Consider the following 24,791-nt stretch of genomic DNA (forward strand, 5'->3'; position numbering starts at 1 on the left):
AGACCTCTTGAGAAAAGGAAGGGCTCCAGGAGGGACAGCTACCCTGTAGAGTGTAATTCCATGTTTAAGGTTTGCTTTCTATAAGAAATATGCAAGTTATTCAATGGACTTCTAAGAGATGGACTCAAACATCCTCCATGTGGTCTGCACTGATTAACTTAAAAACGAAACCAGGAATGAACCTGAATGAATGCAGCAGTTGTAGACCTATTTCGTAATTTAATGTAGACCTACGGATAATGGCCAAAGCCCTAACAAACATACTAAGTGGTGTCGTATGGAATCTAGTCCACAGGGGCAAAACAGGCATTATCAAGAGCTTGAATAGCACACTGAATATAAAGGTTCTGGGAAATCTGATTGGCGAGAATATAAAGTGTCTGAGGTCCCCGTGGTAACTTTGAGCTTATATGGTGAAGTGGCATTTCATCAAGTACATTGCTCTGGGTAAGTGCAGCCATGGCAGCTGACACTGGGTAAGTGAAAGGAGGCAAGGACGGTAGAGTTACAGAAACAGACCCTAAGTGCGTGGTTGGCCAGGGGTAAGTACAGGGGGAGCCTTGTACCCAAATGAGATACGGAGGAAGGGCAGGCAGCCTGTCAGTGCAGCAGATAGGTAGGCCAGCAGGGGAGAGTGAGAGGTAAAGCAGAAGCGAAAATGAAGGTCTTGAGCTGCTTCCGGAACCTCAGGTGGTCCTGCTCCATTTCGAGATGGGAAGGGAGGCTGTTCCAGAGGGAGGCACCTGCATAGGAGAGAGATGTAAACCCCACTCTCTGCCTGGAGAAGTGTCAGACCGTCAGAGAGTTGGAGGTGGCTTAAGGAAAGGCTAGATAAGGAAGTTATTTAGGAAAAAGAGAGTTGGGTGTAGTGCAGGCCCCGGCCCAGAAAGCCTTGTGGGCAATGCAGATGGTCTTGAACTTGATCCTTGCAGCCACCAGCAGCCAGTGGAGAGATTTCAGGGCTGGATAAATATGATCCCTGGGCTTGACGCCAAGGGCAAGTCTTGCAGTCCTGTTCTGGATTAGTTGCAGAGGGCGGAGAGTAGAGAAAGTCAGATTTAGAAAGAGGCTGTTGCAGTAGTCCAGCCTAGAGAGAACCAGGGCTCTGGAGACAGTGAGCTTCTGGGGGAAAGAGAGAAAATGAAGAATACCTCTGAGGAGGTGCAGCTGATAGTGGCCATGTTAGCACAAGCTGTGATGTGAGGAGAGAAGGAGAGAGTGGAGTCAAAAGATGACACAAAGGTTTTTTTCTCACAGGAAGGCACAGGGAGAGGGCTCAAGGAGGGCGATGTCAAACATAAAATTATATGCACAATTGTAGTGCTGTCAGTATTATTGAACCAGGGGACATGTGAGGCTATACAGACAAACATCTGAATAACCCATTAGATGGAAAAGGTCAACAACTCAGAATTGCATGGATTCTCTGAGCAGTTGACTAAGAACAACCTAAAAATAGTTTAAAGTCATGGATAAAAAAGGACAGGTAAAGCCCCCGGCAAGGAGCCAACTCTTCTTTGATTCACACTTTGATGGATTCCTGTATCTTGGCAAAAGAAGCCTGAGGCTATTGTCATGCACTCTGCCAAATGTATACCATGATACTGTTGAAAGAATAATCCAATATAAATGCATAATGGTGTAGCTATGATGCGAAAATATATGTTATAATAAAGGGGTAAAACATCATATTTCAGCGGCCAGAATATTGAACTTGTCAAATAATTAAAAAAATAGTCCATAGGTGCCCCTTTGCGAGAACAAACACGCTAAAAGACTTGTGCTTTGAGAAGGTTCCCATTCGAGAGTCTGCAGCCACACTTTAGCTCACTGTACCTTTCACAGAAGGGAAATAACTATATGCATATCAGTCTTTGTCCCACCCACAAGGGCAGTCCAGCACTGAAATGCTATGGCAATTCACTTCTGAACAAGAGTACCAACAGCAACCCCAGACACGTGTTTCAGCATTGTTGGGCTGCCTCATCAGTGAGGTGGAGATTTGCCTCTCTGAGCACAGTGAGCAAGGGGTCCACGTCTAGATGACACTAGGAAACTTAGGGTGAATAAACCTAAGTCCCTTAAAGCATAAAATAGTCCATAGGCGCCCCTCTGCGAGAACAAACACAGCTAAATGACCTGTTCTTTGTGAAGGTACCCACTCGAGAGTCTGTAGCCACACTTTAGCTTGCTGTACCTTTCACAGAGGGAAATAACCATTTGCATTTAGTCTTTGTACCACCCATGCAAATGGATATTCCTCCTTTGTGAAAAGCAATGGCTGCAGACTCTCAAAGTGGGTAAAAACCACAGAACAGGTTTTCATGCAATGTTCTTTCTATAGAGGGGCGCCTGCTACCTTTTATGTATTTTTGCAAGAAACTTGGGGTTGGTCACCCTAAGTTACCTGGGGGAACCCAGACGTGGACCCCTTGCTTGCTGTGCTCAGAGCGGTACAGCTCCACCTCACTAATAAGGCCCGACTAGGCCGAAACACGTGTCTGGGGTTGCCGTTGGCACTCTTGTTCAGAGGAGGTTTGCCAGGCATTTCAGTGCTGGACTGTCCTTGTGGGCGGGACAAAAACAGATATGCACATGGTTATTCCTCCTTTGTGAAAAGTACAGTGAGCAAAAAGCTATGGCTACCTTTTTTGTAGTCAAATTATTAGAAGACACAACAATTGGCAAAGTGCCAAGTTTAAAACATATCTATAGAAGGCAACCCCGCTGCAGAATCTGCATCAATGCATTGTTCATAAATACATTTAACATCAACTGTCTACAGGGTTTGGAACATAGCAGAAAATGTGCAAACAACGAGAGTCAACTATTCAGTTTTGTACTCTAATAATGCAAAGTAACCAAAGAGACCTTTCCAAACATTTAGGGCACAATTCACAACTGGTTTTAAGTAACGAAAAGGTATTTAAAAGCGTTAACAACCTTTTCGGTACTTAAGACCTATTCTGAAGGTGGCGCATTCTTCCGAAGTCGGTAGGATGTGCCACTTTCCGAATACATGTGGCGGTTGCTAGGATGGTTTGGAAACCAACCTACCAACCGGCACATTCGGTACCTGCCACTTTAGACTGGAATTCTTTTGGCACTCCTCCAGTTTTATATGTACACAGTCACGCAGATATACAGTACCATTTTGGTGCTGTTATTCTGGAGGAGTGCCACAAGAAGCCTTGTGGCGTGTAGGGTGTATATGAACACTTTCATATACACCAAAGCAAGCAGCTTCAACAAGGTTGAAGCTGCTTGGTTTGATGTATATGAAAGTGTTCATATAAACCTTTGGTGCATATGAACACTTTCATACACACCAATGTAAGAAGCTTCAACGTTGCAGAATACAATGTTGAAGCTGCTTGCTTTGGTGTATATGAAGGTGTTCATATACACCACACGGGTGTATATGAACATCTTCACATGCATCATAGCAAGCAGCTTCAATGTTCTATTCTGCAATGTTAAAGTTACTTACTTTGGTGTGTATAAAAGTGTTCAAATACACCCGTGTTCTCTGCAGCATTTATGTAATAAATTCTGCTGAGATTTCATGATTGTGCCCGTTATGGCAATAACAGGCGCAATCCTGAAGGTGCACTGTCGTGCACTACAAGGACGCCTAGGCCCACTTGAGAATTCTGGTAGATCCTGGCCATCCTGATTTTGTGCAGTGAAGTGTGCTCTTTAGCACGTTCACTGCGCCAAGTTAAGAATTGGGCCCTTAGTCACATTACTTGGAAGAAAAACTTGCTTCACATATTTCATTTCGAAATAACCAACTTAATATAACTTGCATCACCAAAATGCCAAGGGTAGCAGAAGTGGCATTACATGACCCTTGACATCTGATGACATCACTGGAAGTGATGGCATTTGACCGCACTCCAAAGTGACATCACAGGAAGCGATAGAACACAACCATTCACCACTTCACAAAACTGGAGATGGCATCACATATCATTGTTCCTAAATACACCACGGAAAATATGGTTAGGATATCACTGTAATGTGATATACATTGCATACAAGAATGGATCACCATATGTATCATTAATTTCAGTGTGTATGTGACCATATTACCAAATTACTGTGAATGCAAGCAGACGTTCAAGACCAAATGATAATGATGTGTTATCATTTAGCACTTATGCTTAAGCGCTTTAGTTTATACAGGACAAATATGCATACAATATCACCCAACCTGTGTTGGTATTCATTTATGAACCTCAGAAGGATGAAAGGCTGAGTTGGCCTCTTTGGAATTCGAACCTGCAACCTGCAGGTCACACACACATTGCAGAAGCGAGCGCTCAACCCACTGAGCAATTTTACCAGCTATAGCTACTGCTATTACATTCAGCAATTACATGTCTGAATGCTCTCAAAGTCAGAAAGCAAATTACACTCTTTAGAGGATACAATTAAACTGGTAACTTAGATTAAACAGCAGGTCGGGTAATCTTCAGGTCCTGTGTAAACTTGGCCACATGTCAAGCCTGCGTGGGCCTACTTTTCAGGCTTCAGAGTTTGGCAAAATACATACAATTGGGAGGGTTCATAACTGTGTATTAAAGAATGTATTGTAGCACAGGGAAAGCAGCACACTCACACGGCATGCCGTACTCTGGGCACTTGTTACCTCATACATGCAAACAAACATCCTGAACAGCATGACATGAAGATAGGAAAGATAGACACATTACAACAAAGCATTCATCGTGGCATAATGAAATCAAGGGCCACTTTATGTGCAATGGTCAAAAAATGTTACACTGTACACAAGCTTTTAGGCACAAGGAGTTTTTGAAGTGACCAAGGACACCGAGATGGAATGTCTTGTGATGATCATAACAGATGCAACAGCAGAAAAAAACATGCTATAACTGCGAAAAGCAAAATGCATATGCCAAAATCGATGCTTATTCTACTCTAAATGTTTTTTGGGACGTTTTTGTCTGCATTGTGAATTTGAGGTGTTTAAGAACAGACTAAATCAGTGATTCACCCCCTGAAGTATGCCGGAAATAAACCTTTAATGAGTCTTTCAATTATTGTATAGAATTCCAGAAAGACAAATTATTTGTTATTCCTATTCTTTCTTATTTAGGGTTGTTGTTCAGTGTTACCCTTGTGGAACCCCCTGTTTTCTTTCTTTTTTTTTTTTAAAGAGGCCTGAACAAGAAAGCCAGCCACTCCAGAAACAAACAGTCACATGACGCTGGCCAAAGCCCAGGAGCTTCAATAAAAACATTATTTAATTTTTAGGGTTAGTACGGGAGACCTCTGGGGTCACAGTTGTGACCCTGCGCGACTGCCACATGACGTCCCTTTCATTTTCTTCATTAGTTTGCAAATAGATTTTGTTTTTCTTTAACAAATAAATCTTTTCTGTTTGAAACTTGTATACTGTGGCAGTACAGCCCAGGAGTAGGATAGGCTCAAAACACACGTAATTGACACCTATACCCGGGTCATCAGCGGAATCCAAAGCCAAAAGCACAAAGTTCATCTAAGTCGTAATGCCACATGTGATATTCCCTTTTTATCTGTCGCTTGTATTTCCTGTTGCCTATATTATTGCCACAAAATTAGATCAGATGCCATAGCCTTTCAGAGATATATAACATTATGTACATGATAGTGAAACTAAAAACGCAAAAAAATAAGATAATGAAACAACAGCTAAGTTCTGCATCTCAAATAAGTTCTAATCGTGGCTTCTAAATAGCATTCAAGAGCATCATCTAAGCTACGTCAAAAAGTAATACATAGGGTGACATTGAATAAATCCTCTACTTTAAAATAGGTACATGATTCTTGATGTATTGATAAATACAAAATAGCATAACATTCATCACTAATTCTGCACATTGCGTACATAATGGACAAATAGGGAGATCATAAACAGAAGGGATCCATTTCAATGAAACACAGTCAATGGTTAGTTAATAACATCTAAAATGACAAATGTAGCTATTTTCTGGACAATTAAACCATAATAAAGAAGATTCACTACAGGGGTAGTAAGACATTATCACATGGGTCCTATTAGTCTTATTACGTAACTCATATTGTTCCCTAGAATCTATACACTTTTTCAAAAAGTACGTTTATACCTAGCAGTCAATCTCTTTTGATGGTATTTTCAGGGATGGAACATCATTTAGATCAGTTAATAGATTCCAATAAATTGGAGATGTGATCCAAACATGCAATGCGGCATGGGCAATCCTTTGAAAAAACATCTCTAATGATTGTCCTAAAACAAGAATCTGCAGGATTAAAAACTACAGAAGACCATGCAATGATATGTCTTCGATTCAGCTCATGAAAAAATCACACCAAGGAGGAGCATTTCATTTTCATTTTTTCATTTTATCGTTCACTTCTCGAGGTCAGAAAATAATGCAGTACTAATGAACATTTTCTTCAGCAGAAGATTACTCATTTCCAGTTTTCCTCGCTTTTATTCTATTCACAAACATGAAATCCAATAAAATCAATTTACTTTTCATCAACTAATCATGTTCAGGTGTTAGAAATTCACAATCTAATACACTTATTATTATATTGCAAACAATTCTTTATTATAAAAAACACTGAGAGATTGATTTCCGTATTCACTTTAACATCTTGTACACCATGTTGTGTATGACATTAACATGCCATATATTTTGCATTAACTGGATAACTTGTGATACACAGTGCTATCATTTGCACTTTTTGGGTCTACTTAATCTCTTTGTCAGTTCATACCCCTCTTCCAACAATAGCATCTTCTATATACACATTGAGTTTTGGCCACCATTTTGGGAGCAGCAGAAAACCTCTGTTCCATCATTTCCTCTAAACTGCCTTCTTCAGGACTAGTACATTCTTTCACCAACCAATGTAACCTCTTTCGATGTATGTTCTGCTTATGAAACTGTGAAGATGTCTATAATATATCAGCAATTCATTTTTTATTTTGTCCCGTGTTGTCAAATGAACTGCTTAAATCAAGTTAGTTTAAAATATAATCACTTTGCTTCTGATGGGGTCCCATCACCAGCCCTTGCCCAGTCAATGCCACCAGTCCCTCACAACAGTCCTGTGGAGAAAGCAAACAAAGTGGTGGTTTGTTGGGAGTGTGTGTGTGTGTGTGTGTGTGTGTGTGTCTGTCTGTGTGTGTGTGTGTGTGTGTCTGTGTGTCTGTGTGTGTGTGTGTGTGTGTGTGTGTGTGTGTATACACAAGACAGAGTAAAAACAATCGAAGACAGACAAGACTCCTTACTTTTGTGGTGGTTAGTTGGGAAAGTGTGTGTGTACATATATCACAAGGCATCATTCAGCTCCTACTGGTCCTGTCCTTCTCAGTGCTGGCCAGGGGTGGGGCACTTGTCTGCTTGTTGCTTCCCTCCTCATTCATCCGGCTTCTACTAGTCCAATCTGTTGGATATTTTGTGTAGATTTGGGGTCTGGCGTTATTTCCTTACCGCCAAAGAAGAGTGGTAATTTGGTGATGACTTATCCCTGCATTTAGATTGGGTTTGGCCTCACCTCCTTTCAGTGACCATGGGCCTCATTACGACCCTGGCGGAATGGGTTAAACGGCGCCGTAAAAGGTGACGGCGCCGTTCAACCCGTTCCGCCACATTACGAGGTCCCCTCGTGGGACACGGTAAGCATGCCTGGGAAAACCAGGCGTGCTTACCGGGTCCCGCGAGGGGAAGAGGGAGCAAACAACGGGCCATCTCGTTATAGCCCGTTGTTTGCTCCCTCTCCCATTCCCATTCAGCCCTATAGGGGCTGAAATGGGAATGGGGAAGGACTGTGTCCGGGTCCTTGAGGGAGGAATTACCGGGCCATCCGAACTCTGAATGCCCCGGTAAATCCTCATTCCAAGGACGCGGACATGGGTGCGATTTCGGCGGCAGCCATGCCGCCAATAGCGGCATAGCTACCGGCCGAACACGTAATGAGGGCCCATGTCTTATTACACTATATGGGATAATTTGGTAGTATACACTATTGGTGGTAATCTAGTGGTGAGCATAATTTGCCTGTTTTATTTATAGCCCCTAAATACAAAAAACCTTCCTTATTCTTATAATGTTCTTGTGATCTATAGAGAGCCTTGAACCTACATTCAGAAACACCACTATTTCACGTAGATCATTATCAATAGCCTGTGGCGTTATCATTGATTTATCTACATCAGTGAACTATACTTCCATAGGCCTCATTACTGATTCATTACTGGTTCATGGACCCCCAGTAATTTATATTTTGTATTAGATTTCACGCAGACACCATACACTGGGTGAACACACACACACACAACTATTTATCACTGCTAAGTCTATCTATTTCTCCATCTGCATGAACAAATTAACAGCTATTACCAAAGAACATGAATCTTCCCCACACCCAAACCCAAAACAATTAAAACTCAGAGGCATATATATATATATATATATATATATATATATATATATATATATATATATATATATATATATATATATATATATATATACATATATATATATATATATATATATATTACATGGCCACGGTAGTAGCCATGTAGTTATGGTTAAGTTGCTGTTTCCATAGGAAGAGCACTTTTTGGGGGGCTTATAACTTCGCTCTCCCTGGACGGATCCTCACCAAACTTTGCAAAAAAAGTAGTTGGGTCACTCTGAAATTTTTTTCAAAGTTTGGTGAGGATTCTTCCAGGGGGGGAAAAGTTATAGGGGGGTCCCAAAACTTTTTTTTTCCCATAGACTGAATGGGAAAAAACTTTGCACACGGCTACAGCCCGAACCGCTGGATGGATTTCCACCAAATTTGCGGCAGGAGTGGCAGCCTGGTCCCAAAAGCGTGCTTTTGTAAATTTGGTGTAAATCTGTCCAGTAGTTTTTTTAAAAATGACCAAAATGTAAGGCAAAAAAATTAGTGATATCTGCGTTCGCTTCGCGGACGGACTTCCCTGTTCGCTGCGCGGACAGCACCCCGATTGGCCCATGGGCTTGCGTCATGTCCGCAGACATGCAACGTGTTCGCTGATTGCACGGCGAGGGGCGTGGAGCGTGTCAGATTTACTGTGGCGCCCGCCATCTTGTATTCGCAGTCGACCGCGTACAGCGCAGTGAAACGTGGATAAAAAATTGTATTTAGTGCCGTGTGTTGGTGTGTAAGAGTGTTTGGGGAGGGTTGGGGAGTATGAGATAGGTTCAATGTTTTGTTTTTTTATGTGCTAGACCTTTTTGTTGCGTTCGATTTGTCCGCGGAGAACACGGCTGTTCTGACATTTTGTAAATAAACTAAATGGTGGGGTGTTTAGACATAGCTCTCAACCATTTTTGTTTTACAGGTGGGTGAAATCACCCGATTTTGTTTTTAGCGGGTGAGACGCCCATTGGAATGAATGGGCGTGCAGGAGGCTTGGCGGGTGAGTCTGCCCTTTACAAGGCGTGTGACACCCGCCAAAAGCGTTTGAGTTGAGAGCTATGGTAGATGAACACATTTTCAAAGACTTTTACCTTGTAAAATCTGTAAAATGAATTTACTGTACTTTTTTCAATTTCCTAAAATCAACTACCACTTATACACCTTAATACCTTTTACTTTCTTTATACACACACACTCAAATCATGTTAAACTAACATTTTTTAAATGAAATATATAGACTACATATATTCAAACAAAATTGCATGCAAACACAATTTATGTTTAAACCTTTATAAAAAATACTTATACAATTTCATATTTTTTGTTTTTATTTATTTATTTACTTAATTACTTTAAATTAGACATGACATTGAGGCGCTATTACCTAGAACAGTTTACTTACAGAAATAGTGGTATTCACTAATATATTATAAATTTCACAAGACATAGTAAAGATATTTTATTTTTGCTACAGTTAGTCATTCAATACAATTTGTTCATTAAGAACATATCATATGTACTGAACTGATGCAATATATCTTATGTAAATAAATTAGTTTAATGGTTTTACAGAAGGCACTGAGGATTTCAATTAAAAAAATCAATATCTAAATTAAAAACAGTGCTATATACAAACAAAGTTAGTAATTTGAAGCTTTCACAGTTGCAGTGAAGACCAGTTTCCTGAAAAGAAGCAGCCGAATTCGAAGAAAAAAGAAAAACTAAGAAGTTACCTGTTAATTAAAAAAAATAAAAGTAAGTAAAATATCACCATATAATTTATATTATTAATCAAATATACTATAACATTAATACCAGCTATTTTGGCTTCTTAAAATAAAGATTTTGTACCATTTTGTCCAAAAATGTCCATGTCGTAAACAGCGATTTACAACCAGAATGGCCCACAAATTTCTATTTTTGGACACACAAATTAGCCAACTGAACCACTACAATTTTCATATTATAGAACAAACAACTGTTTTAATTGTATACATTACATTTACTATTTGTACTTTTCCACACCACTAGCTTACCTTTTTTTGTCATCTGAATCCCAGTTTAGTGACACATATATTCAAGAATACCTATCCCTACTAGTTTTAGTTCCCAATGCACAATCACACACCATTACATACATCTTTATCATCTTACTCAAACACTCATGCACACAGCACACATACATTCCAGAACACCCCAACCCATATCTTCTTTATTTTTTTCAACAGACCCTAAAGAATGCCTACCAAAAGACAACTCCGTAGAAAGCAACGCAAAATTAGAGCAAATGAAAATAAAGGTGTCCAACATAAGCATCCATCTCTAGCAGAATTTGTAAAAAAAGTTGAAACAAAACAGCTAATACAATCATTTAGTGAAACACAAGAAGTTTCAAGTACAACAACTTCGCTTCCTCTATCAAAATTACAACTTGACTCTGGTGACTGGCGGTGGGCCTGCACCAGATGAGGAAGAACTCACTCCGCATGAGGCTCTCGTTGCGGAGTTCATACCACCTGAATTGGTCGAAGGAGTGGGAGAGAAAATGGACTTTGATGCCCAGTCCAGTGAGTGTTGATGCGTGTTTGTTGAGGACATGTGTGTTTCACTTGTGGGATGTGTTGTGCATGATTGCTGCTACATGTGACGTGTACATGGTTCTGATGTGTAAGCAATGCAATGCTACCGTCATGCATGTCTCCTCTGCCTGCATGCGGGACTCCATGTAGGCATGCTCCCTTGCCCCTCCTCTGCCACTCTGCACCCCAGTTCCACCTTTGCACTGGTCTGCTTCAATCTTGCCAATGTGTACTTTCTTGTTCATGTGTCCTGTGTAGATGCTAACTTCCAGCGTAGAATCTGCCAGACATATTCCGTGTGGTACAGCCTTAGTACTCGATGCAGGGTATCTCACTTGTACTGTGCATGGGTCAGATGTCCCGCAGGGACATGAGTGCCCATTCATGCTCCTTGCGCATTGCACGCATGCCCCTATGTGTCCTTGACTGGATGATCACTGTAATATAAGTCCTTGGTTACATACATTGCCTGCCATCTCATCAGCCTTCCCATGTCAACTGTGGCTCAGTCCTGCGTTGCACACATGTTTAGGCTCTGACAATCTGTGTGGCTCACAGGCCTCAGCCTGTTCAATGGCCAATGACTCTGTCCAACTCTTGTTGTGTCTTCTTCACACGTGGGCGGCCTCTGGAGTTTCCATCATGTGTCCTGCCCACTGTCCCAGCATCATTTGCAGTGTTGTAATTTGAATCACATTAAGCTGTTGATGCCAGTCAACACTGCCTGCCAATACACAGGTGTATGGTCAGCCTTTTGATACCATGCTAGGCATCCCTGCTTTGGTACTGGGGTGGAGGGGTGCTTGGCTTCTAGACATGCTACACATTGAATGCACAATGCACGTGATGTCTGAATTTGACATTGCACTGCCTTCACATTTCCTGGCACACACCATGTAGTGCTTGTACATGTAGGTAGTGAGTGGCGTACACATTTTCTGCACTGTATAGACCCACTTCCATGGAAACTGCCACCTTTCAACAGGTCTGATCACAGAAGCTATTCAAAGTAGACCCAGCATGCATGCCAGGTCATATGTTGTGTGTCACATGTCTGCCGGATGCCTTTGCTGTCGGTGTGTGTGTGTGTGTCGTGTGCTTCTGACATGTGTATTGACCTTTTTCTCTCTATTTTTCAGGTGATGATGCAATGGAGGCAGAGGATGGTGTTGTCATGCCAGACACAGGGTTGGTAACGCCACATCAACCCAGCACTAGTGGGGGTTGTGGGGTCGTAAGCCACGAAAACCCCCAAGTGCTGCAGTCCATCTTGTCTCTGGCTGCCTATGAGTCCAGCCTTGATGACGACTCTGACGTCCATGTTGAGTTGGATGAGCATCAAGTCCATGTGTCAGGGGTGAGTGATTCTGATGTGGACACTCCTCTGTCTGCGACACCTGCACTGAGGGATCAGACAGTCTTGGTTCCTCCGCCCGGTGTGGATCGGGACGCAGGGTCACCCTCCACACCAGTCACTGATGTGCCTGGGACATCACGTCGACGGGGGCATGTAGTCGTGCAGCCGCAGGCGGTGCCAACACAGCGAAAAAACCCCGGTCCTTGGGTCCCGCAGGGGTCAAGCCCGGCAACGCGGTCGCCGTGCGCAACCGCTGTAAACTGAGTGGGAGAAAGACATGACTGCCAATTCCGAACGGCAGGGGGCAGCAATGGAGAACATCGCTGAGAGCATGGAGCGTGTGGCCCGATCTGTGCTCCCCCCTGCTAGGCAGGTGCTTCTCCAGCAGCAGGCGGCACGGTCCACGGCCCGCTCGCTCAGGCTGGGCATGGCGGCCTCAGACAGGGCACGCCAGGCTGAAATGTCGTCTCTGCGTCAAGCAATTGCTGCTCACGCAGAGGCGCACATGGATGCCCTGAGGGAGGAGTATGCTTCCCTCAGATCCACTCTGGGTGTCCATATGATGTCCCAGAGGCAGCAGGCAGAGGAGAGGTTTGCACAGCTTGAGCATACCATCTCGGCTGAGCTACAGGCTTGCCGGGAGGTGCAGCGGTTGTCCAGCCAGGCCTTGCAGGAGGAACTCTGTGTTACACGTGCTACCTTGCAAGAGGAAGCACGTGTATCACGGGAGGTTCTGCATGCAGACCTACGTCACATCGCCACACAGAACCAGGCTCACCCGTCCGGCAGACTTGCTGCCGACGAGGGGCAAGCTGCGGCTAGGCGTGGCCAGGCTACTGTGCCACGTCCTCCTTTCCAGGATGAGCCAGACTCGGATGACCATCTATCTCCCACATAGGTCGTGCTGTGCAGGCGTTGAGCCCAGGGAGGATTTTTTTTTGGCTCAGCATCATCGCATGTGGATGTTGAGCAGCACCCTGTACCTCCCACTCCTGGGTGCCTCCCCTCCCCCCCGGGTCGTATGTGGCCATTTTTGATTTTTCTTTTAGTTTAGTTAGTTCAGTTTCTGTTTGATAGTTAGTTTAAATAGGTAACGTAGGTTTTCCATAGTTAGTATAATTAGTTAATAGTTGATTTAGTTTAAAATTGCTAGTCTATTGTGCTTTCATGTGACGGTGCGCTGCTTTGTGGCTTTTGAAGGCATCCACTGTCTGTTCCAGCTGGGCCCTTCATGGTTGTCTTGTGTATGTGTTTGCTGCTTGGGTTCCTTGACTCACAAATGCCACTCCTGCCTCCCTTATGCATGGGCTCGCAAGGATGGTTCGGTGTTACAGCATTTTACACAAGGGCTTTGGACTGTCATATCTGTGGCATGTCTGGTGCTGTGTGACTTGTGTTGACACCCCTTGTGGGGATGATTTAGGTGTCATTGTCCACTGTTCAGCTTTTGCTAGATGGGGTGTGTCATGATTAATGTGGACATTGATTGCTATGCATTGTGTAGTATGTTTCATATCTTTCCTGTACACGTGCTTGTTGCAATTCATGCTGTAGATAGTGTTCCAAACTTTGGAGGTGAAAGACGGACTGATGGTGTGATTTGTGATGTGACTCTCTGACATGGTCAAGTAATGAGATGCCTGATGAGACACACACAGATGACTTTGAAGCATTAATCATGTGTTTCATGCCCTTTCTGCAGGGGGATGAGCCTCCAGAGCACCTTTGCCAGAAGACATGGCCCATTGGACGACAGAATTCTGGACCCGTTTGTTGGTGCCCACATGCACATGTGTGCAGAAGCAGAGGCACAGTGATTGCAGACCCACATCCTAGAACTGCTGACATGTTCCAAGGAACTCCAGGCAAGGTGAGCAACACAGGGGGGCCACGACACAGCAAAGCTTGCACCAGGCGAGTTGCACATGCAAGCTTAGTCACAGCACTGAGGGTGAGCTTAGACGAAAATTTGTGTTGAAGCACACAATGCAGCTCAGATGTGTTTGTGGACTGATGGCTGCTGATAGTAGGGTTGTCTGGGACACATGCAGGGGCAGTGGCACATACCCTCCGGTACACCAAGGTCCATTGAGCCATTTGTATCAACCATGTAGCCTTCCGAGACATGGAAAGTGGCAGCTCACAGGGACATACAGCAAGGGACATACTCGGGTGCAGTGGATGTCTTTTCCACGTACTTCACGATAAATGCACTGCCAACTTTGTTTCGGTCATGGTGGTACGCAACTTGCTCTGTAGTCATGGCTTGCTATATGGGTCTGTCTGCTTACCCAGGGAACATTGCATGTTGTGTGAATTGTGACACATTGGTGTTCCATTTGCCACGCACCCAGCAGCGGCTGCCTTACTGCATTGACTGTGTATGACCCGTCACTTGGATGATGTTATATATGGGTATGAAGCATCAACCACAGATTGTCTGTTTGTAGAGTAGTCTGTTGCTATGGGGCATGTTTGGTGTTGTGTTTTTGTGCAATTGGCACGTACAGGTTGTTGACTGTGTCTCTCTTTGCAGCATTGCAGTGCTCCTGTAACCGGACCTGAGAGTGTGCAGGCAGGAGGCCAGTACTCAAAACCAGAGCTAGGTGTCTTGTTGTTTTTGTTACGAACTGCTCTGCATAGGCTTGCTGGGGAGTGTACTGATGCATGGATGTATGTGTGGTTCAATTTGGTATGTTTTTTTCTCCCTAATCACCCGTGATCCTATGCAATTTTGAAACCTGTACCCTCTACCCTGTGTTCCTGCTTCCTGTGCCTATCCAAGCAACGTTCCCTGACCCTCTTTCCCCACTGGGGTTGCGGATGCCTTTGCAAGCCCCGAACTTGCAGGCGCCAAAACCCTAGAGGGGGTGGTTGGTTCGTACCACTCCTGAGCCTGGACTACAGAAGGCCATGACAATGATGTCCAAGTTTGTTTTGGATTGTGTATGTGTTCATGCAGGTTGTACATTTTTGTGCATTCCCTAGTTTCATGTGTCATTCCTCCTCCCCTCTCCTGCCGCTCATTCCAGTCATCCAGTGTGTCAACACCTGTCCCGACTGCATATCCCTGAACCTCCTTCCCTACCAGGGTCTCAGGGGCCTGTGTGAGTTTGACCTTGCAGGCACCCGGGACATGGTGGGGGTGGTTGTTTCGTGACACTCCCGCGCCTGTACAGAGGACCTGTGACAGTACACATCCATTCATGGTGCATCATCCTATGTCATGTACCACACATGTCTCACATCCTGTTGTGACATTGTTTTGCTGTGCTACCTTGGTTGTTGCATCATTGTGGTAGTACTTGGCCTTTGTGAGGTACTGCTACGTCAAGTCATCTACTGGAGGGTGTTCGGGTTCATTTTTATGCCTTCGATTTTGTGATTTTGGAAATGAGTGTGGATTCTGAGGGTTCAGGCGTCTTTTTACACACAAGGTGGGAGATGGTGACGAAGGGTAAAGGTGATCCTGTGGCCAGGTGGAATTGAGGTTTGGAGGCTCCATGACCCAGATGCAGTTGTTCAGTGGGTCATGGTCATTTGTGAGGGAGGGGGGGGTTGTTGTTGATAGTTGCCTTGCCCTGCAGTGTGATGGGAACTCTGACATAGTAATGGTGGTATCCTATGTACATGTTGTGTTCTGCTGATCAATGCCTGTTCATGTGTTGTGTTTTCCTTTCAGGTGCGAGGGGATAGTTGTGGTTTGACATGCTGGGGTGTACACATGGTGGATGTTCACATGTGATGTGTAGGGAACACTGATGGTCACTTGAGTGCACATGCATATGTGGAGTGCATGTCCTTGCAGAACCACACACTTGCACTCTGATGCACTACAACCACCCTTGCATATCCACGTGTACACTGTTTGCCTTCTGGTGCCCACTGTGTCCCGGCAGCACATGTTCTGTGACCGATCATGGATCCAGTACATGTCTAATTTGATGTTTCACATGGTCTGTCACTTAGATGTGATGCTCAGGGTGTGCATCACACACAATGGCTGTTCACTGTGCTGTGCGCTGAGCAGTGTGATGCAGGAGTAGGACACTGCACACATGAGCTGCAGTGTTGATTTTGCAATGCATAATGTGCATGTAGACAGGCATTCATTGTGATGTTACGTCTACGACTGTTGTAATGCATTTGGAAATGACTTATTTTGGGTGGGAGGTTGTTGGTCTGTCATTTCATCTGATTCCGGGTCAGGCAGCAGTGTCCGATGCCACTGTGCATTTAGTACATGGCAATGTGTACCTTATCGTTACTGCATTGGTGTATGGGTATTGCGTGCCATGTCATGTTGATGTTTGGGAGGGTTTGAGTGACATGACAGTGATGGCCATGGCCTGGTTTGCAGGTGTGTGTGATGCACACCTTGCATGTCCGTGTCATCCGCTTCTCAGAGCAACTAGCTGGGGGTAGATTTCTCTCCGCAGCAGGGCCCTCCCCCTGGAACAGACTTTCGGCCTGACTTGAACTTGAGGGGAATCATCTCCAGTTCTGGAAGCACCTCAAGACCTTCCTCTTTGCTTCTGCTTACTGTCTGCCTCTCCCTTGCAGAATTCTCCACTGGAACTGCACAGGAGCTGCAACTGGGCCACTCTCACCGACCTCGGTCCCTGGCCCAGCCACTCTCCACTTGCACTGCCTCCCTGGCAACCCCTGCACTGCAGTACTGTCTCTCTATCCCTACAGCCCTCCCTTCCCAGCACTTGTCTGCACTTACCTTTGTAGTTGCCACCAGGCGACCTATGTATTATTTTTTTGGGCTACTTCCCCTGTACTGGACTCCCCCCCACCCTTCCCCTTTCACTTTTCCCATTCCCCCTACCCCTGCACTTGCACGATCCCAATGACACCTGGCCTAGTAGTACCGTTCTCTGTGTTCCCTTGTTCCCCCCTCCCTGCATCATTGCGCCTTGGAATACTTGTGTATGGCCCATATCATGTCATATGTCATATGTGTGCCTTTTGGTCACACAGGATAGCTTGTGTTTAAGTAGCTAGGGATGCAGACGATGTGGCACTTCCATGGCAACTTTCTCAGGGTGGTAGGGTTGTGACAGTTAACTGTCTCTTTGTCATCATCGATTGTCACCTGGTATGTGCCAGGCCTGTGTGCACTCCGCAGGGGTGGGAGTTTAGGTGAAAAATGTGGCCACAAGCTGGGTCCGGGCTTCCTCGCCACATGCCCTGTCCCCTCCCATGGGCAGCGCCTGTGCCTGTGGTTGGGGATGTGGGGGCACCACCATGTCCACCGGGACGCCCTGCCGTGTTGCAACATTGTGCAGGACACATGCTGCCACAATGATCCTGCACACTACTGATGGTGCATAGAGTAGTTGCCCACCAGAGCGGTCAAGGGAGCGGAAACGTGACTTGAGCACTCCGAATGTGCGCTCCACTATGCCCCTGGTTGCAATATGGGCGGCGTTGTATCTTACCTGGGGTGGTGTGGTGGGGTTCCGGATTGGCGTCATCATGTGGTTGCTCAGAGGGTAGGCACTGTCCCCTGGGGAGGTGATAATAGTTGAGATTATTAGGGTTTGGATATTTGTCTGTGTGTGACTTGCATGCATGTGCAAGGGCATTTGTACTGACCTAGGAGCCATGTGTCGCCATGCTGCCCAGCTTCCAGGGCCCGGCTCAGGGCGGACATTCTGTATATGAAACTGTCATGGGTGGAGCCAGGGTAGTTTGCATAGACAGAGGTGATGATTCCCTTTGCATCACATACCACCTGTACATTGATGGAATGCCAGTGCTTGCGGTTTCGGTAGATGTGCTCAATGGCCCTAGGTGGACGTAGGGCCACATGGGTGCAATCTATGGCACCGAGCACTTTGGGGAAGTGTGCCACCCTGAAAAAATCCAGGACAACGGCCTGCCTTTCTGCGGGTGTTCTGGGCATGTATATGTGCCTGCGGACTGAGGGGCGCGCTGTCATGATTGCCAGTACCTGGTGTAGGCAGCGTGACTGCGTGGCCTGTGAGACCCCCCCCACTATGGCAGTGGTCCGCTGAAATGACCCAGTGGCCAAAAAATGCAGGACATTGAGCAGCTTCTCCAAGGGGCTCAATGCTTGGGAGCAAAGGGTGGGGGATGTGAGGTCATCTTCCCACTCCCTGACCAGGTCTAGGATGATATGGGGTGGAAACCTATACCTGCCATAGACCTGGTCGTCAGGCATCCCAAAAAGGCTTGTCCGTGGTGCGAAAATGCGTGCCCTGGCTATTCTCCTCCTCCTGCGGTGTCCCACGATCAGTGCAGCGACAAATGGGGCATTCATCGTAGCTGTATATACGCGTTTGTTGTTTGCGTGCACTTTTATGCTATGCGCGGGGACGCTTCCGCCTGCCTTCGTGTGGCAGACGCATTGACGCCTGTGCACATCTTTTGTCGTGCGCGGGTTTCCCGTATAGTCATCGCGTGTGATCGGAGGGGAGTGAGCGTACACGCAACTGGCCTGGGTACGTGTGTTTCGGGGTGCGCGGGAAGTTCCACACGCGATTAGCCTGGGTACGTGTGTTCCGGGGTGCCGGGAACTTTCACACGCGATTGGTGGAAATCCACGTGTGTTCTGTCATCACGTGCAATGAGGGAAACACCTGCGCGCGTCACGTCACAGACACACTCACGCGCTAAGGGCCTTTGGTCCAATGAAATCGCATATGCGTGCTGCCGTGCTGCCGTGCATACGCGCTAAGGGCCTTTCCTCGAATTACACGCTGACGTGCAGATTTTTCACGTGCCAAATCACTCCTTATCAAGCTGGCCACACGTAAGCACACGGAAGACCACGTTCCTGCCCAGAAGGCCGAACTACTGCCCCCAGAGCCCCGAGCACGCTCCCACCTGCCATCTGCTGCTGCCTGACTGCCTGCTGCCCACATGCACTGCCATTTGCTGCCTGCACATCAGCCAGGGGTGCTATTGCTGTGACCACCCCTGCTGGAACCGAAGACTCCCGACTGGGATTCCATCGCTCCACAGCCCAGCCCCAGGACCCATTTGCCCACCCACTCCTGCCTCTGGGGTTGTCATGTCGGGGCAAACACCATCTGTGACCACTGACAACCCCCGGCCAGAGAGGCAGAGGGGCACCAGCTTCAGTGCCACCGAAGTTGGTGTCCTGGTGGAGCAAGTCCTGGGGCAGTATGATTCCCTCTTCGGAAGTTCCCGCGCCGACAAGGAAGGACGGACTCGGATCTGGACTGACATCGTGACTGCCATCAACGCGGAGGGAGTGGCAGTCTGCGACTTACAACATGTCAGGAAGCGCTGGGAGGACTTCAGGTCCAGGACCCTAAACAAGGCCCGGCGCCTCTTGAAGGCAGCGGATGCCAAGGGGCGCCGGGGCCACTTGTCGGAAGAACAGATGAGGGTCCTGGAACGCATATCCCCAGCGCTCCACGTCCAGGTCCTTGAGAAGCAGACCCGTCTGGAGTCGAGCGGTGAGTGTACATGCATCCTGATTGTGAGCAGTGCGTGTGGTGATTATTCAGTAGTGTGCAGGTTGCACATCTGTTTGTATGGGGTCGAGTATGGGTAGGGGTGTACAGGGCCGTGGGGCTGACACATGCGAGGGCTGTAATGTGTGAGACATGGATGGTGCTTGTGTGTGTAGGCTTGCATGCCAAATGCAGTTTTGTGGGCACACATGTTTGGATGAATGTGTATGTAAGTAGACATGTCCGTGATGTCACGCATGTATGTTGTTTTCGGCTGCATGTATCAGCACTGTGTACATTTGCATGTGTGTGTATTTGACAAGGGTGCAACAGTGATGCAACATGGATGCATGTGACAGCGGTATGTGGAAGCCTGATTGGCAGATGTGACATGGATGCCCGTCTGAACAGTGCGACACTTGGCAGAGGTGTACACATGCATGCAAGTGTGGTGGTGTGTGTACATGTGTGGTGCACTTCCTGTGTTGCATGTGATGTCTGGCTCACATTTGGCTGCTCATGCTGTTGTATGTGTATGGATGGTGGTGGGAGTTGCGATATGGCTGTGGTATGGCTCATGTGTGCGGGTTGTAATGACATGTGTGTTGGGGATTGTGATGACATGTCTGAGGTTTGCCAATGCCACTCATGTACAACTGTCATGTGTGTATGTGTCCATTGTACAGTGCCCTGATGCCTGTGTTTTGTTTCTCCCTGTCTGCAGCGTCAACTGATGAAGAGGGCGGAGAAGGTGCTGTGGAGCACAGCGGCGGGGATCCGACCGCCAGCCGGAGACGCAAGGCCCGGCTCCCCTCCCAGGTTGTCATCTCGTCGGGGAGTGAGGAGTCCGGTGCCACGTCTCAGGCCGCAGCTGCCGGGGGGAGGTCCAAGAGGCGGAGGTTGGAGTTGGACTCCTCGGCAGCAGAAGGGGCAGCTGGGACCCCACAGGGCCCAACAGGGGAAGATGGCATGGAGTTATCCAGGTTGGTGGGGGGTTTGGTGGAGGAGGAGGCCGTGCAAGCACCAGAGACGGGGTCTGGAGGTGGGGATCCCACTGGTGCTAGTGGTGCAGTGCAGGACCAGGGACAGGAGGCAGCACAGGCCGCCGCGGAGGTGCCTGTGTGCAATCCTGTCCCCGATCCTGTCCCTGCATCATCTTGCACCAGCAGGGATGCCTAAGTCCAGACCCGTTTTCAGGCAGGGGATGAGCTCACGTCAACTGGCCTTCCTCTGCCTGCGGACGTGGCTATCCAGGTCCGGGTTGAGCCTGTCCTGGCTGGTGTGGCGTTGCGTCAACGGGCCATGCGAGGTGACCTGCAGTCTTTTCATGGAGAGACTGCACGTCATCTCGAATGGCTCGTTGACCACGTCAGCCTGCTGGGACAGGTCACCCAGGCCGGATTCCTCTGTCTGATGGGGCTTGCTCCGACCCCCTCCACAACGCGCCAGTCGTCCTCTGTGCCATCTTCCCACCCATCAGTCACCTGGGTGCCCTGTGGAGCTGCCTCTGACGGTGCGGCCAGGCTGGTGGAGGAGGCATCCCTGCCATAGTCGGGAGTCGGACGTCCAGCAGGGGTGGCCACATCTATGACTGCACCCCAGCCGGCGGAGGATGTGCAGGCAGCAGGAGGCAGTGCACGGGCAGAGGCACAGCAGCAGCCGCAACGTGGTGGGAGCCATGAAGGCTCGGGGCCTTCGACATCGGAGGGGCAGGCATCGGCCGGAGGGCAGGAGGACCCAGAACAGAGAGTATCTTCCGTGTGGCAATGGTTGGGCCACGCAATAGATGCGGAGCGGCAGCGGGCGGAAGAGGCACGGCTCACAATGGTCAGGGCGGAGAACTCCATGCGGAGGTCCCTGAGGCGGGCCGAGTGCCTCGAGGCAATCCGCAAGGGGTTTGGAGGTGGAGACGTCGACGGCCCTGCGGACCCTCGGGGCCATGGAGGAGGACCGCCTCCGGGACATTGAGGAGGAGTTCGATGATGCCCTGGCACGGGACATCCACAAGTGAGCCGTGAAACTAGCCCGCTGCCCTTGTACATAGTTTCGAGGTAGTGTTAGGTTTCATTTTTGTTTTTATTTTATTTGGATCTTTCGGACATTGGCCACATTTTTGTATATAGTTTATTTTATTAGTTAGTGTAGTTAGATAGGTTTCCTTTATTTTGTTGGGATAATGGACCCTGGATTGTTCCCATGTACATAGTTGACAGTTGGATTGTATTTTTTTTTCTATTTTTGACCATGGAGCAATGGCTTTCTTTTTTATTTCCCATTGGATTTTGTTTTGTGGACATTGACTTTGGACATTACTTTGGATTTTTATTTTTGGTTTTGCTTTTTTTGATGGACATGCTTCGTTTCATTTTTGTACATTCACGTTTCTGTTTCTTCATTTTTTATTCTATTGATGTTTCCTTTAATACATATTATTTTTGGTGAACTTCAATGTGTGGTATCTCATTGGTTTCATGCATTTCATGATATGTGTTTTGAGATTCACTGACACCCATTGGGTGTATGTGAGGGAAATGTGTTTGTTTCGGAACTTGCAATTGGTGTTCTGTGATGTAATTGCAAATTATGAGTGGGTGGATGCAATACTCGGGTGGATGTTTTGCATTTGGAGGCTGACCATAGGGACCAGGGATCTAGATTGTGATGACATGTTGGCTGGGGAACATGAGTTGCACATGGGTGGGGGCCTGCTGGCAGGTGCCCCACAGTGCTGGGGGGTGGGGGTGGTGTGAGACATGGGTGGGGGCCTGGTGGAGGCTGCCCCTGCACTGCTGGGGGGTGGGGGTATTGGGAGACATGGGTGGGGGCCTGGTGGAGGCTGCCCCTGGTGGTTGGGGGGTGGGGGTGGTGGGAGACATGGGTGGGGCCTGCTGGCAGGTGCCCCACAGTGCTGGGGGGTGGGGGTGGTGGGGAACATGAGTTGGACATGGGTGGGGGCCTGCTGGCAGGTGCCCCACAGTGCTGGGGGGTGGGGGGGGGTGTGAGACATGGGTGGGGGCCTGGTGGAGGCTGCCCCTGGTGACTGGGGGGGTGGGGGTGGTGGGAGACATGGGTGGGGGCCTGGTGGAGGCTGCCCCTGGTGGCTGGGGGGTGGGGGTGGTGGGGAACATGAGTTGGACATGGGTGGGGGCCTGCTGGCAGGTGCCCCACAGTGCTGGCGGGTGGGGGTGGTGGGGAACATGAGTTGGACATGGGTGGGGGCCTGCTGGCAGGTGCCCCATGGTGCTGGGGGGTGGGGGTGGTGGGGAACATGAGTTGGACATGGGTGGGGGCCTGCTGGCAGGTGCCCCACGGTGCTGGGGGGTGGGGGTGGTGGGGAACATGAGTTGGACATGGGTGGGGGCCTGCTGGCAGGTGCCCCACAGTGCTGGGGGGTGGGGGTGGTGTGGTGGGGGCCTGGTGGAGGCTGCCCCTGGTGGCTGGGGGGTGGGGGTGGTGGGAGACATGGGTGGGGGCCTGGTGGTGGGTGCCCCTGCGCTGCTGGGGGGTGGGGGTGGTGGGAGACATGGGTGGGGCCTGGTGGAGGGTGCCCCTGGTGACTGGGGGTGCAGGGCGACATGCGTTGGTGGGCAGTAGTGCAAGTTGACATGTGGGTTGGCTGGGGGTCATGGCCATGGTGGATGGTGTGCCTGCAGGACATGTGCAGGGTAGGTCCCTGTGGTGTGAGCCACCTGCAGGGGCCATGGAGGGTGTAGAGGGAACACCTGGGAGGACCCACACGTGCAATTCACGTGTGGTGCTCCCCGCGCACCCCTGTAATACACGTACCCTGATGGAATCGCGTGTGGAACTTCCCGCGCACCCCTCGAATACACGTACCCTGCTGAAATTGCATGTGGCACTTCCCGCGCACCCCTGGAATACACGTACCCTGATGGAATCGCATGTGGGACTTCCCTCGCACCACTGGAATACACGTACCCTGCTGATTTCGCGTGTGAAACTTCCCCCGCACCTCGAAATACACGTACCCTGATGGAATCGTGTGTGGAACTTCCCGCGCACCCCTGAGATACGTGTACCCTGCTCGCACGGGCCCAATCGCGTGTGGAAATTCCCGCGCAACCCTGAAATACACGTACCCTGCTGTAATCGCGTGTGTAACTTCCCCTGCACCCTGAAATACACGTACCCTGCTGATATCGCGTGTGGAACTTCACGCGCACCCCGAAATACACGTACCCTGATGGAATCGCGTGTGGAACTTCCCGCGCACCCCTGAGATACGCGTACCCTGCTCGCACAGGCCCAGTCGCGTGTGGAAATTCCCGCGCACCCCTGTAATACACGTACCCTGATGGAATCGCGTGTGGGACTTCCCGCGCACCCCTGGAATACACGTACCTTGCTGATTTCACGTGTGGAACTTCCCCCGCACCCTGAAATACACGTAACCTGATGGAATCGCGTGTGGAACTTCCCGCGCACCCCTGAGATACGCGTACCCTGCTCGCACGGGCCCAATCGCGTGTGGAAATTCCCACGCACCCCTGAAATACACGTACCCTGCGGAAATCGCGTGTGTAACTTCCCCTGCACCCTGAAATACACGTACCCTGCTGATATCGCGTGTGGAACTTCACGCGCACCCCGACATACAAGTACCCTGATGGAATCGCGTGTGGAACTTCCCGCGCACCCCTGAGATACGCGTACCCTGCTCGCACGGGCCCATTCGCGTGTGGTAATTCCCGCGCACCCCTGAAATACACGTACCATGATAAAATCGCGTGTGGAACTTCCCGCGCACCCCTGAAATACGCGTACCCTGCTCGCACTGGGCCAATCGCGTGAGGTACTTCCCGCGCACCCCAGTGATACACGTAGCCCGCTTGCTGTGCTGGTACAGGGTTAGCGCAGCCCTTTGCGCTGGATTGGGTATATTGCTGGCTTTTCCCTGCGCGAGAGGCGTTCTTGGGGGTGTAACTGGCG

Source organism: Ambystoma mexicanum, chromosome 5q, assembly GCF_040938575.1.
Source record: "Ambystoma mexicanum isolate Mex_15411 chromosome 5q, UKY_AmexF1_1, whole genome shotgun sequence".
In the NCBI taxonomy this organism is placed as follows: domain Eukaryota; kingdom Metazoa; phylum Chordata; class Amphibia; order Caudata; family Ambystomatidae; genus Ambystoma; species Ambystoma mexicanum.